Consider the following 14,320-nt stretch of genomic DNA (forward strand, 5'->3'; position numbering starts at 1 on the left):
TGTGTAATGAAAACCTTCTCTGCAAGCATCTTCACCTGACCTTGAAGGTAAGTAACATACTATAAACTAGTTTATTTCTTTACATTCTTTCTTATTAACTATAAATATATTTATTTACAAAGTATATTTTTGTATTTAAAAGCATATAAAACAACCATTTAGCCCTGGCTATACCTTCTCGCTTCATGATTTAAACCCAGGTGATGGTGTGTATATAAAGAATTTCAAACATACTGGGTCGACTGAACCTGCTTATGATGGACTATTCCAAGTCCTATTAACTACACTGACAGGTATTAAAATTGGGGAGAGGGACTCATGGATTCACGGTAGTCATGTAATACGAGTACCTCCTGCTGATAATGAATAATTGACTATATTGATAGTATTTAACTATTGATTATGATCGGACTTCCCTATTGAGGGATCTGTACTACTTTATTGGACTTTATTTGTGCCATTCAGTATTTTTTTTCTTTCATTTTTTGCATTTTTGTGCATGTAATTGTATTGAAAAGATTGTCTTTTAATTATTTTTGAAATAAGCTAAGATATCCATTTAGTTGGCCTCCGAGAAAGAAATCTTGAGCCTTTTTTCCCCTGGGTGTGGTGCGCTCTCTCTCTCTCTCTCACTATATTATTAATTTAAAACACGTTATATTATTAAACAAGGAGTTTGAAGAAAAATAATAATATAGAGTATATTAAAGGAATGACAAATAGTACAGTTTGGTTGGAAGCTAGGGAGTGTTCAGGGAAAGACTGGTTAAGTGTATTGGGATAAGATGGTGGATGGCCACAAATATAAACATCAGGATTTTAGCCTTTTTTTTTTCCTGCAGGCAATAGAGTCATGACAGTATTGTATAGGAAGACGCACTAAACTTAGAGTCAGAAGAACTCTATGTTGTCCTCCTGTCTCTCTACCTTAAGAGCTAGGTGATTTCAATTTTACCTTTACAATCCTCATCAGGGTCAAATAAGATATAATGCATGCAAAAGGGTCTGATAATTATGTTAAATATCTTGTAAGCAAAGGCATGCACTTCCATACTAGCAGAGATGTACAGGATGGGCTAAATGCTGGAGAGACTGTGGGCAAGAATTTGAGTTGGGAGACAACTGAAATAGATTCGATGAGAAGAAATGCAAGCTGCAACTGGCAAGTGGAATCAGAAAGGTTGGAAAGGAGATATGAGATAAAGACTAGTAAAGGTCTGATAATTAATTAGCTATGTGTGTGAAAGAGCTAGTTTTCACTCTTTCCAGATGGAATGACTAGGATGGTAATAAGATGGTAATAAAGCTGGTGTTTAGTGGTGAGAGGTTGTTGTGAAGACCACTTCCCCAGAAAAATTCTCCAATACTCTACCCAGCCTTCCATCCATAATCACAGTCTGTTTCTTACTTCCCTGAATAACAAATCCTCTTCCTTCTCAGGCCTCTCCAAGAATTGCCCCCCTTAACCCCCCAAGCTTTAGCCTGTCTCCCAAGAGGCTAATGTTTTTATCTTAACCCTTTTCTTGGAGATTTGGGGGCTCTAAGTTTCTCTTTCTTCCTAACAATTATCTTTGAAAAAATGATTTGTCTGAATTTACTCTTCTAGCTATTTTATGTCTGGCAATACCCTATGAAGTAGTTTTGTATTTTCCCCCTTAACTTGTGGCCTACAATGGAATCTAAGTTTCCTCTTCTGTCAAGTCTGTGAAGTGATAAATGACATCCTCGCTGAGCCTAGCTGATTCCCCTCCCAGATAATGAGCCTACTATCAGGTTATAGTGTTTCTGGGACACTTCCATTTTCTCCACTGGGTTACATGGTAACCAGCATACTCTGGGGCTAGTTAACATATAGCACTTTTCTTGGTCTTTTCCCCTGGCTCTAAGGCTCAGACTACTGAATCCTCGGTTCAGAATTCTCTAGACTGAAAAATTTTTAACAGAAAGAACACTTTGGCAACCACTATCTTGCCTCTGCTCTACCTCCTCCTGCCCCATTTCAAAAACCAAAACCAGGAAAAGATGTCACCATTAGACATGGAGAAAAACCAGGAGAGTTCAGTGTCATAGGAATTAAGGGATATGTCTTAAGGAGAGACTGGTAAAAAATGCAACAAAAGTTATTCAGTTCCAGTTAGGGACAATATCATACTATGGGACCAGGAAAGATGAAAAATAACAGGCATGGTCCCTGACCTCAAAGTTACAAATAAACATTAGTTAGAATATAAAAGGGGAGGTAGGAAAGGACCCAAAGCAAAGTACTTAATTTTTTGACTCACTTTAATGAGAATTCCACCCTTTAAGAAATTTAAGAACCAAAGGGGCAATCTAGTCTAGATCCAATTTTCAGTAACATGGAAGTATTGGTTTCTGAGACAGAAATCATGGAAACCTTACAATTAGTTTCTTGTATAATGCTCATGGATTTTGCTATCAGCAAATAGGGATGATGTTGTTTCCTCACTAGCTTTGTCTTTAATTTATTGTTCTTATCTTACTGCTACTGTTACTACATCTTTTACAAATAAAAGAGAAGAAACCTGGCATCCTTGATTTACTCTTGTATTTTGTATTTACAGGAAAACCTAGTGTTTCTATACTTTGGAATTTGGATTTAGAGATGCACCTATGATCACATTTTACAAAGGTCCTCTATATCTATAATTTACAAAGTTTTAGTATAAATGAATGTTGCACAAATGGATTTTCATCATTTATTGATGACATATGGTTTTGGATGTCTTTGTTTTTAAATATGTTTATGTTAATATTCTTAAAAATGCATCCTTGCATTCCTAGTATATATCCAACTTCATTATAATGAATAATTTTGGGGGATAAATTGCTAGGAACTTTGGGAAGTAAAAATATTCTATCTAGATTTGTAACACAGGAAAAGGATCTGGGGTATAGGCTGACATGCACCCTCAGTTTGGGGAAAGAAGATTTCAAAGGATTAGGAAGGAACACTCAGGATCCCAGAGCCTAAAATTACACAGTGAATATTGGGAGGGGAGGAATGGGAAGCATTTGAGAAATTTGACGATATCATGCTGCTACAAAGCCAAAATTCTGACAATAAATAAATAAATAGATTGTATAACAAGGAAGGTATGGGTTATGAGAAGTCATAAATCAATGTGGATTTTTAAAAGGGCATGTATAGAACAAACAAGGAAGAAGCAAGAATAAATATAACTAGATGAATACTGAAGCACTTCCTGGACTCTAAAGACCAGTTTCAAGAGGGATATAGCTCAGAAAGACTGGGCTGGCTAGGAAACAGCAAAACAAAAAGGTATGGGGTTCAAAGTATAAGGGGGTGGTTTGGGGTTAGGAAATAAAGGGTTAATCAGGATGGTTGGAATGGTAATAGGTAATAGAGAGCAGAGAACTGCCCAACTCTTATTTTGCTCTTGCCAAGGAAACTGTTCTTGCAACAACAACCAAAAAAAAAGAGAACCAAAAAGGGAGCTGATAGCTCAAGAGTGGTACAATGTAAAGAACACCTCTCTTCTATGCTAATTGGCAGAGAAACTGAATTCATATCCCAACTCTTAGACTTTAGGCAAATCGGGAACCTCCTGGGTTTCAGTTCATTTCATCTATAAAGTGAGGGGTAGAGGCTACATGGCCTTTGAGGTTCCTGCCATCTTTGGAGCTATGATCTCATAAGTAAGGAGAAATGAAATTTAGATTCCCAATTAACCTTGACGAGTTTCAATTCATTTGGCCTGGATTAAACCTCTAAATCACTGTTAGCAATTTGAAAGAGATCATGTAGCATGGAAGTTACCAAAGGAAGGGCAACTGTTTCTCTATGAGTTTATAAGAGACAGAAGTCAGGAGTGAAGCAAGGATCTCATTATCACCACTACTATTCAGTATCATACTAAAAATAGTAGCTATAACAAAAATAATAGAAGAAGCAATGGAAGGAATCAGAATAGGCAAAGGTAATTCGATAGCAGACTTATTAGAATCCTATTGAATCAACCAACAGAGTAATAGAAACAATGCACAAGTTTAGCAAAGTTGCAGGATATAAAATAAACCTACATAAACCATCAGCTTTTCTCTATACTACCAATAAAGTTGAACAGCAAGAGATAAAAACAGAAATGCCATTTACAATAACTGTAGACAATATAAAGTACTTGGGAGTCTATCTGCTGAGAAAAACCTAGGAACTATATGATCACAAACTACACACAAATAAAGTCAGATTTAAACAACAGAGAAACATTAACTGTTTGTGGGAAGGCGGAACCAATGTAATAAAAATGACAATTCTAACTCAATTTATCTATTCAGTGCCATACTAATCAAGGTACCCAAAGATTATTTCATAGAGATAGAAAAAATAATAAAATTCATCTGGAAGAACAAAAGGTCGTGGATATCAAAGGAATGAATGAAGAAAAATTTGAAGAAAAGGTACTGGAGTTATATCAGATCTCAAACAAACTGTATTATAAAGCAGCAAGAATCAAAATAATCTGGTACTGGCTAAGAAATGAGTAGTGGATTACTGGAATAAAATGAGACACTCAAATATACAGTAGTAAATCACCACAGTTAATAGTGTTTGACACACCCAAAGATAGAATCTTTTAGAATTCGCCATTCAACAAAAACTGCTGGGAAAACTAGAAAACAGTATGGCAGAAACTAGGTACAAACCAACACCATATGCCATATACCAAGAAAAAGTCAAAATGGATACATGATTTAGAAATAAAGGTTGATATCATAAACAAATTTTGGGAGCATGGGCTAGTTTGCCTATCAGTTGTATGGATAAGGGAAGAATTTATGTCCCAACAATACATAGAGGACATCAACAATACATAGAGGACATCAGAAGATGTAAAACAGGTAACTCTTACCACCTCAAATTAAAAAGGGTTTGCACAAACAACACCAATACAACCAAGATTAGAAGGGAAGACAACAAACTGGAAAAAAACAAAACAAAACAAAACAAAAACCATAGCAAGTGTCTCTGACAAAGTCCAATTTATAAGAACACAATGCACTCCCTAATTGACAAATGGTCAAAGGATAGGAACAAGCACTTCTCTGAGGTAGTTAAAACTATTTTTAGTTATATGAAAAAATGCTCCAAATCATTATTAATTATTTGAAAAATATTAAAACTATTCTGAGGTCCCACCTCACACCTATCAGACTGGCTAATATGCCAAAAAGCAAAATGATATATGTTGGAAGGAATCTAGTAAAACTGGGACACAGCTGAGAACTGATCCAACCATACTGGAGAACAATCTGGAACTATGCCCAAAGGGCCATAAAACTATGTATGCCCTTTGATCTGGCAATTCCACTGCTAGGTCTGTATCCCAAAGGGATCAAAGATAGGGAAAAAGAACCTATGTGTACAAAAATATTGATAGCATCTCTCTTTGTTATGGCAACAAAGGGGATATCCATCAGTTGGGAAATGGCTGAACAAGTTGTGGTATATATTTGTATTGAAATACCATTGTGTTCCATAAAAATGACAAACAAGATGATCACAAAAAACCTGGAAAGACATATGAAATGATGCATAGTGAAGGGAGCAGAAATGAGAAGAATGTTGAACACCGTAACAGCAATAATGTATGATGACCAATTATGAATGATTTAATTATTATCAGCAATGCAAGGACACAGGACGACTCCAAGGGACTCAGGATATATCTATCTACTAAAATAGAAGGAACTGACAGATTCTGAATTCAGATTGAAACATACCATTTTCACTTTATTTCCTCCATGAATTTTTCTCTAGAATAAGTGATATGTATTTTCTTTCACAACATGATGAACATGGAAATATGTATTGTATGACTTGCATAACATATGTCATATTACCTGCCATCTTGGGGAAGGGGAAGAGAGGGAGAGAACATGGATTACAAAATATCAGAAAATAATTCTTAAAATTTGCATTCGCATGTAAAATTTTTTGAAATTAAATTAAAAAAAATTAAGAGAGAGGGAGAAATGGAGGTGAGAAGGAGTGAGAGGAAGAGAGAGAAAGAAGAAGAGACAAATAATGGCCTCTGCAAACTGTAGGCCAGGTGATAGATTCATTTTGCTTTTTCTTGGAGAAGAATAGGTAGATGATGCAAAGAAGCAAAATCTAGTTTGATCTAAGGAAAAGCCCTCATTAATCAGAATTGCATAAAATTGGACTACACAGACTTGAGAGATAATTAGTGTTTCCCCTCTTCATTGGGTATTTCCAAAAGAGACCAGAGGATCATTTCAGGGGCATGTTGGATAAGAGAATTTTGTTCAGCAGCAAATTGAATTGGGAGAGATCTCAGAACCCATCTAATTCAAATTCTGAAATGCAGACTGACAAGCAAAATGAATACTGATGCTTCCTTTCCTCTCCCTGAAAAAAAAAATTAATTCTCAAGGAATGTTAATCTATCATTAACAATTAACTATTTTATATGATTTCACTGTCAATAGGTTACTCATCACTTTATTAGTGATACCTAAATTAGAATTTGCTATTAACCTCTAATATTAAAAGAACTGCCTAACAATATATCTAACATTACCAAAACTACTCCCCTCCTGTGTCACTTCTTCATCATGGCCAAGGGACTCGAATAGCTCAATGAAACTATGAGCTATATACCATTTGTTACCTAAGATGGGGAGGCAAAAGTGGAGAGTTAAAAAGAAAAGGTGATTCACTGGAGAAGGAAATAGCAAACCACTCCAGTATCTTTGCTAAGAAACTCCCCAGGGACAGTATTAAAATGATAAAAGATGACCCCTGAGGATAAGCCTTTAAGGATTGGATCTTTAGGTTTCCAACAAGCTACTGGGGAAGAGTAGAAGACAACTACACATAGTTCCAGTACTAATGAAGTGCCTAGGCTAAAGCCTAAAGGAAGCTCAGCTGTGGCCATCTAGTGATGAAAGAAGAGTCTGATGCTGCAAAGATCAATATTGTACAGGAAACTAGAATGTAAGATCTATGTGCCAAGGTAAGCTGGACATGGTCAAACAGGAGAGTTTAAACACTGACAGCTTGGGTATCATTGAAAACATCTGGCAAGGATAGATAGTCTCATAATATCCACTTCTTTAAATCCAGGGACTTAGGAAGTGATAAGGAGGAAGCTTTATGGAGACTTAAAATACTTTTCTAAATGCCCTTTCAAACAGTTGGCACTTGAAAGCATAATAGCAAGCTTCTACTAAACTTTTAGGGAGTGACTGATGATGTAGTACTTTTCAGTCTTCCAAAGTTCCTTTTATAAACCATACTAAAGAACTACAAAATGCCTCTCAACTTAATCCAACCAAGACAGTGAAGACTCCAAAACTATATGAGTAGTTAGTTTTCAGGAAAGAATAATATTTGAGTATCTACTCTATTTGGGGCCACAAATTGATCTATCAGCACAGTTGATAGAATGCCAGGGCTGGAGTCAGACAACTCATGTTCATGAGTTCAAATCTGGCTTTAGTTTACTCATCTGTCAAATGAACTGGAGAAGAAAATGAAAAACCACCCCAGTCTCTATGCCAAGAAGGGGTCACAAAGAGTTGAACACAACTGAACATGACTATACACATAACATCCATCTATCTATTATACTCATATCACAGTGAGCTGTGAGTAGTGGGAGGAAGACATAAACTCTTTATTGTATTTTTAAAAAAATGTTTCACCCATTTAACTACTTTCTTCCTCATCTCTTTGTGGTCAAAAGGGAACTACATGGATATGTCTAAAAGGGTTCAAAGGACAATGAAAATTCAAAGTTTGTTAAGGAAAGACTATTGGCTTAAGGTAACAGAATAGCTCCTAAAGTCAAAGCAGGTAGACAAGGAGAAAAGACTGACAAATAATTGTAATTCTCTTCCATTCTGAGACATCTGTAGAAGTTTTTAATTCTTAAAGGAGGCACCCAGGACCTATACAGATCATTGGATGATACACTTAACAGGCAGTTGTGAGAGAACTACCAGGAGTCTTCTTTCCAGGACAATACACTTCCAGAGCTCAGCTTGATTGAAATTTAGCCAAAGCTAAAGCATGACTTTCCAGAACCCTAGGAAACCCCAAAGGCACATACATTGAGTAACATCTTCATATGGGACATATATGGAGCTTCAAGAATGTCTACATAAACACATCATCAGCTGCCACATCATCTGGGGCCTTAATGGACTTGGCAAACACATCAGAATACCATGGCTGAAGGGACCAGAGAGGCTTCCCAGTACAATCCACCTTGAAGAGAAATCTCTACATTATATGTTGCTGGTCAGCAGGCTCTATAGAGGGAAAAGCCCATTCACTAACTCTCAAGGTAACCCCGCCATACCGGTTTTTGAAGATCATTTTTTCTCCTTATACACCTCTCAGCAACTCTCACCCTTTGCTCCTATTCCTGCTGACTGGATCCAAGCACATACCCTTAAACCTTGAAGACAGTTAGTGTCTCCAACTTAAAGGCTGAGCATTCTCAGCTCCTTTAACCAGTCCTCATGAACAACATGAATTCTGGTTGTCTGTTTTGGGGTCCTTTTTAGCTTATCGGCATCCTTCCTAAATGGTGGAACCCAGATCTGAGCAAACCCTCCACAAAGGATCCCATCAGGAGGGTGTACAAGGAGTATCTCACCATCAGTCTTCCTAGACACCATCACCTGTCCCCTCCCCAGACAGGATCCCAGCCATGTGTGGTCTATATGTCCTGGTCTCCAGACTCTCCCCTCTCCAATCCATCCTTTATACAGTTGCTAAATTCTGTATTTTTCTACTTCTTTAAGTTACCCTTACTTCCTGTCTTAGTAACAACTCTAAGACTAAAGGGGCAAGGGCTAGACAGCTGGGGTTAAGTGACCTGCCCAGGGTTACACAACTGGGAAATATCTGAGGCCAGATTTGAATCTCTCAACTCCAGACCTGCTGCTCTATCTACTGTGCCATTCAGCTGTCCCAAATTACACATTATTCTTAAACAACAGGTTGGATCACGCCACTACCCAATGCAAAAAGTTCCAGTGGTTCCCCATCACTTCAAAGGTGAAACACTTATGCCTGTTTGGCATTTCAAGTCCTTCACTACTGGGTTCCAACTGACCTTTCTAGGGCTATAGCATATTGATTTCCCACCAATATATTCTGGTCAACCTGTCTTCCTGTCCCTTACACTCTTGTTCTGCCTGCAATGTATTGTCCCCCCCCCCCAATTCCTTTGCTTCTGGATCTGTGGCCTCCTCCAAATCTACAGCTCAAATGAGGTAGGAACTCATTCCTCCTAGGCCCTAGTTGCTATCCAGTCCTCTCCAACCTCTTTAATTCCATAGCCTAAGCTTGCTTTTAAATGCAATAAATGAATGATTTTTTAATGTCTAATCTGTTTGAACAAATTACAATTAGGGAGAACTTTCTTTCTATGGTGATCACGAGCCTTCAACTTCTACAGCAGTGAGGGAAGACAGCCAGCTAGTGCCCTGGAAAGCAAGGCCCAATGGAATCTAGCACCTGCCCCTGCCCGGAACCTTTCCCTGAGCTCTGCTGGTCGCCCAAAGGTCCCTGCAGCCCCTACAGGCCACATCCTCCGAATGTACTTCTCCCTAACCAGGGGCTGAACTGAATTCCCCTTCCCATTAACTCCCAAATTTGTCTGGGGGGCACTGACTGACAAGTCTTCTCATTTATGCTCACAAAAACCTGTGGCTCTACAATCTCCCCAGATGATGAGGGGGTGGGGGTGGGGACCTTCTGCCTCAATAGTCCCCTAGAGCTCTGCACTGAGCCAACACCATCAACCCCGTGATAAATACTGAATGACCCCCTCTCTAGCCTCAGTGTCCATCCAGTCAAATGAAGGGGTCAGTCTGAATGGGCTCCGGGGTCTACTCCAGGTCTAAGTCTGTGAAAGCTGAAAGAAGGGAAAATGAGAATTTTGCTGAGAATCTAGGACCGCCGCCGCCTCCTCCTCCCTTAGGAAAAGCCTCCCCAGGACCAGCTTTCACCTAAAAGAGATAAAATGTTATGTCCCAGAGCACCTGAGAGCCCTTCACCAGGAGGGATTTCTGTAAAGGAGGGGGGTCAGGTCCGGTCTCCCCTGGCACGGGCTCAACATTTGGGAGGAGGGGTATGTCACGGCCCCTCTGCTCCGTTCGGCTGCTTCAGTACCCCATGCTTCACTCCCCATCAGTCAGACGGCTCCAGAGCGGCTCACCCCCTCCCCGAAGCACAGGCGGAACCCCCTAGGCGCCCCGTGCCTTAGTTTTCCCATCTGTCAGAAGGCCCCGGGGCTGCCAGTCCCTCTCCTCGAAGCACAGGCGTATCCTCGATACCACTCACTAAGATACAGTTGTCGCGACAGTATTGAGGGCCCTTGCCCAGGGGCGGCCCGGCGTAGGGCAAATGCTGGGGAACAGTCGTTCAGGCAGGCAAAGCAGGGGGCTTTGACTGAAAGGCGGCTGTCCATCAACAGCCCCCACCCCTGGATAACGGGGGTATGGGGGATGTCCCTCGCCTCCTGCCACTACAGCCCGGGGAGGAGATCTCGGTTGGCTCTGGGTTCAGGACTCCGCCGCTGCCGCCGCCTCCGAGCAGTCCTCAGCCCTAGGCAAAGGTCCCCCACTAGCCCACCGGCTCTCCATCCCTTCCCTGGACCCCACTCACCGCCTCGTCGGCACTTTCGATTTCCACTACGTGCTGAGCAAACCGAGAACAGCCCGGGTCAGTGGGGTCACGGCGGGCTTCCGGCTTCCACGGGGCCGCGCCGGCGACGGCGCCGGCTAGGGCCAGGCCTCGGGCTTCCCACGCCCATGCCGCCCGGGGCCCTACCTAGGCCTCCGGCCCAGCCGCTTCCTGGCTGGGCCTCAGGGCGCGGACACTGAGGGGTAGGGATAGGGCAGCAAGCGCGGCTCCGCGGTGAGCGCGCTCCCGCAGCGAGCCCAGCACGAGCGCCTGTGAGCGCGCCCCAGAGGCCGAGCGCGGGGGCCCGACCCGCCGTCCTCTCCGTACGCGCGGCCACGCGACGGGGCCGGAAGTGGCAGCGGCGCCTAGAAGCGCGAGAGCCGCGAGGGGGCGGGACTCCCTGCGGCGGACTACGAGTCCCGTGAGGTTCTGCGGAGGGGGCGGGGAGAGCTATACTCAGCGAGGCGCGGCCGAGGCAGTAGGTTGGCGTTGAGGTGTCACTCACTGGAGTCAGTGCGGGAGGGCGGAGGCAGTGGAAGAGAAGGAGGGGTCACAGAGCTCGGTAAGCGCCACAGCCGCGGAGGCGGAACGAGAGGCACATCAGGTTTCCCCCCACCCTCACGAAAATTGAGGGACTCCTTCAGTGCTGCTTGGTCTGGTCAAGCTCAGAGACTCAAAGGCCTCAGATTAAGCCTCCCTGTACCCCACGAGAGGTCTTCTCCCCTTAGAGTGAAGTAGGCTCTCTGAAGGCAGGCGAGGTTTGCACTCCCCGCGGAGCTGGCCCCCGACTGATGCAAAAAATCAGCTATATTGGAAAACTTGGCCAGATTGTCTGTGTGTGTGCAATATATATATTACACACATATAACTATCTGGACAGGTGTATATAAATATATAATATGAATAAACTAGGAATATTTATATACTTGTCCAGCTAATGTCTCTGTGCATATATGTATATACTTGTCCAAAGTTATATTTAAATATATACTAGCCCAACTAGTGTATATGTAGATAATACACTTGTCCAGAGAATTATATATTATATATAAATATATTTATATACTTGCCCAGATAGTTAATATATATATGTATATGTATTCAAGGAACCTATGTTCTGCCCAATTCTAGTTCTAGGACCCCAAGCCCTTACCGTAAGGACTCTGCAGGAATAAACCAGACAGGAAAACTATAGCTTATCCACTCAAGAACCTGGCAGAGGCAGTAAGCAGGTGAGGAACAGGGGTATCTCACAGATAGGCAAATGACAAATATAGCAAAATATATTTATATATTAAATGATTTAATATATATTTTTGACAATTAAATTTGAATGACATAATTATATATATATGAAACTATGATAGACAGCATATTCGATGAGTATTAATATATAATTACATTATATATAAATATATAACTATGATTTATGTATTTTGATATAAAATATTTAGCAATATTTTACATATTTATATATATTTCTCTCACCTAGCCAGTGAAAGGTCCTATTAATAAAGAGGATGCTTAAATTGTTACAAAGGAAAGAATGTGTCCTTTAACATACCATTTACATTGGATTCAAGGAAACAGTATCCCTTAAACACCTACTAAGCCCCTACTACAAGCTTTATTTGAAGCCACCAGATGGCGCAGTGGATTGAGCGCATCAGATCCTGGAGTGGAGATTTTTAGTTGTTTTGATCATCTGACTCAGTGACCCCATTTGGGATTTTCTTTGAAAAGATTGGAGTGGTTTGCCTTTACCTTCTCCAGCTCATTTGACAGATGATGAAACTGAGGCCAACAGGGCTAAGTGCTTTGCCCAGGATCAAGTAAGTGAGTACCTGAGGCCAGATTTGAACTCAGGTTCCCTGGCCTCAGACACTCACTAGCTATTCTGAAAACCTATAACTAATCTATCCAATAGGAACACATGGTTTATTAGATTAAAAAAAAAGGGGAGAAAGAGATGAGTTCCTGGAAGTATTCAAAGTCCTGAAACTTTTATTTGGTAATTGCAAAGAAAACATTCAATATGTTCATTAGTGTGTCCAAGAAGCTTCTGGTAGAAAGGTAAAAGAAATATAATAACAAATACAGGAAAAAATGGAATGAGTTATGTTTTACCAAAATTCACTTTGAACTTCTGGATCATAGAAGGTACTTTATGAAATGAATGCTTATTGATTTGACTTCCTGATACTTAGCTTCTCAACCCAAATCAGTCCAGTCTCTCCTTCTTTGGAGAGCTAGCTTGCCACCACTGCCTCAGCCTTCTTTAGACCAGCCATTCCCATCTACTTGGATCAGACTTCTTCTGGTATCAGCTGAAAACTATACTGCCTTCCTTGCTCTCTGGATGGTCTCCTGCTAATCAGTGCCACTTCTGTCTTTTCGCTTTTCTCCCTTTTAAGGTTTTCACAATTTTCATGGTTTATTAGTAAAAGAATATTAAAATATTTCCATTATATGAGGATGAAACAATAGAACTAGAATTAAAAAGATTTTGATTTTCTCCTGTTGTGACCTTCCCTCTGCTCCCCATCAAAACATGCATTGTTTAAACTGTGTAGAACCAATATTATTTAGATATTCTCCTTCTCAGAGAACCCAAAGGGGTATATTTTCAATTCCTTCAGATATTTGTGTTGCTTGGAATCTTCACTTCCCCATTATGTGGGTTAGGATGAGTTCCAAATGAGATTTGAAAGGAGAGGTCACCTTTTAAGGAAGCCTGACTACTCAGGAGCATAGGCTGGGTGAAAATGATGTGATGGAACAGCAATTAAGATGCCCCTTAAGCAAGAAAATGAAGGGCAAAAGTGATTACCTAGAATTGCAAAACTCTGGCTAAACTATCAAGTCTTTTGTACTCACTTTGGGATATCTGCAATTGTTCAATTTTTTTTCCTCTGTGGGAAGCTGAAAGCTTTATGATTCTCCCTATAAGACTGTTCCTATCTAAAATTGTCACAGAGCCAAAGATTAAACATACCCACCCCCACTAAAATAACCTTCAAAGATTGCTATGGAGTAAATTCATTTATTCTTTGATTCACTTTTTAATAAAAGAATACTCACTGCTTTGTCTCTATACCTTGGTGAAGTTTCAGGTTCATAGAGCAAAGTGGATTGAAATCCATAATGTATATTAAAAAGCATTATATTAAGATTTTTAATGAGAATTCTAAAAGTAAATAAGTCGTATATGTGAGGCCATTGGGTGTGGCCTGAGGTTCTCCCAGCCTGTACTTAGCAGAGGGAAATACCCACCTAGAAAAGGAACAAGACTGATTGATGGGTCTTGTAATAAAGGTGCAGGGAGAGGAGAGAGACAATGGAGTCCTCTCTCTCTAAGGCAGGGACAAGGGAGGAGGAGGAGGTGATGTTGTGGTTAAGCCAAAAGGGAGAAGAAAAGATGAGTTTGTCTTTTCCCCCCTTCAGCCTTCTCTGACTAAGTCCCCTCACTATGGCTGCCCTTTCACTCTCAACTTCCAGGCTCTCCTAAGGTAACAAACTTCTTTCTTCTGGGGAGAGAAAGGGCACTTACTTCTCTCTCCCCTCAGCTTGGGCTGCCTTTCAATGAAGCTTGAGTCAGTTCTGGGTCCTAACAAC

At 40.7% G+C, this 14,320-nt stretch overlaps 2 protein-coding genes across 2 annotated transcripts in view; one reads left to right on the forward strand and one right to left on the reverse strand.

The window, feature by feature from the left end:
• The window catches only part of AZI2 (5-azacytidine induced 2), a 53,450-nt gene extending 42,327 nt beyond the window's left edge, over positions 1 to 11,123 (reverse strand). Inside the window, exon 1 of the mRNA XM_001369908.4 lies at positions 10,688 to 11,123. The gene's annotated coding sequence lies outside the window, so the exon portion shown is untranslated. The remainder of the gene's footprint in view (positions 1 to 10,687) is intronic.
• An 8-nt stretch (positions 11,124 to 11,131) lies between these two features.
• ZCWPW2 (zinc finger CW-type and PWWP domain containing 2) overlaps positions 11,132 to 14,320 on the forward strand; it is a 335,386-nt gene continuing 332,197 nt past the window's right edge. Inside the window, exon 1 of the mRNA XM_007505209.3 lies at positions 11,132 to 11,267. The gene's annotated coding sequence lies outside the window, so the exon portion shown is untranslated. The remainder of the gene's footprint in view (positions 11,268 to 14,320) is intronic.

This window comes from Monodelphis domestica, chromosome 5, assembly GCF_027887165.1.
Source record: "Monodelphis domestica isolate mMonDom1 chromosome 5, mMonDom1.pri, whole genome shotgun sequence".
Lineage (NCBI taxonomy): Eukaryota > Metazoa > Chordata > Mammalia > Didelphimorphia > Didelphidae > Monodelphis > Monodelphis domestica.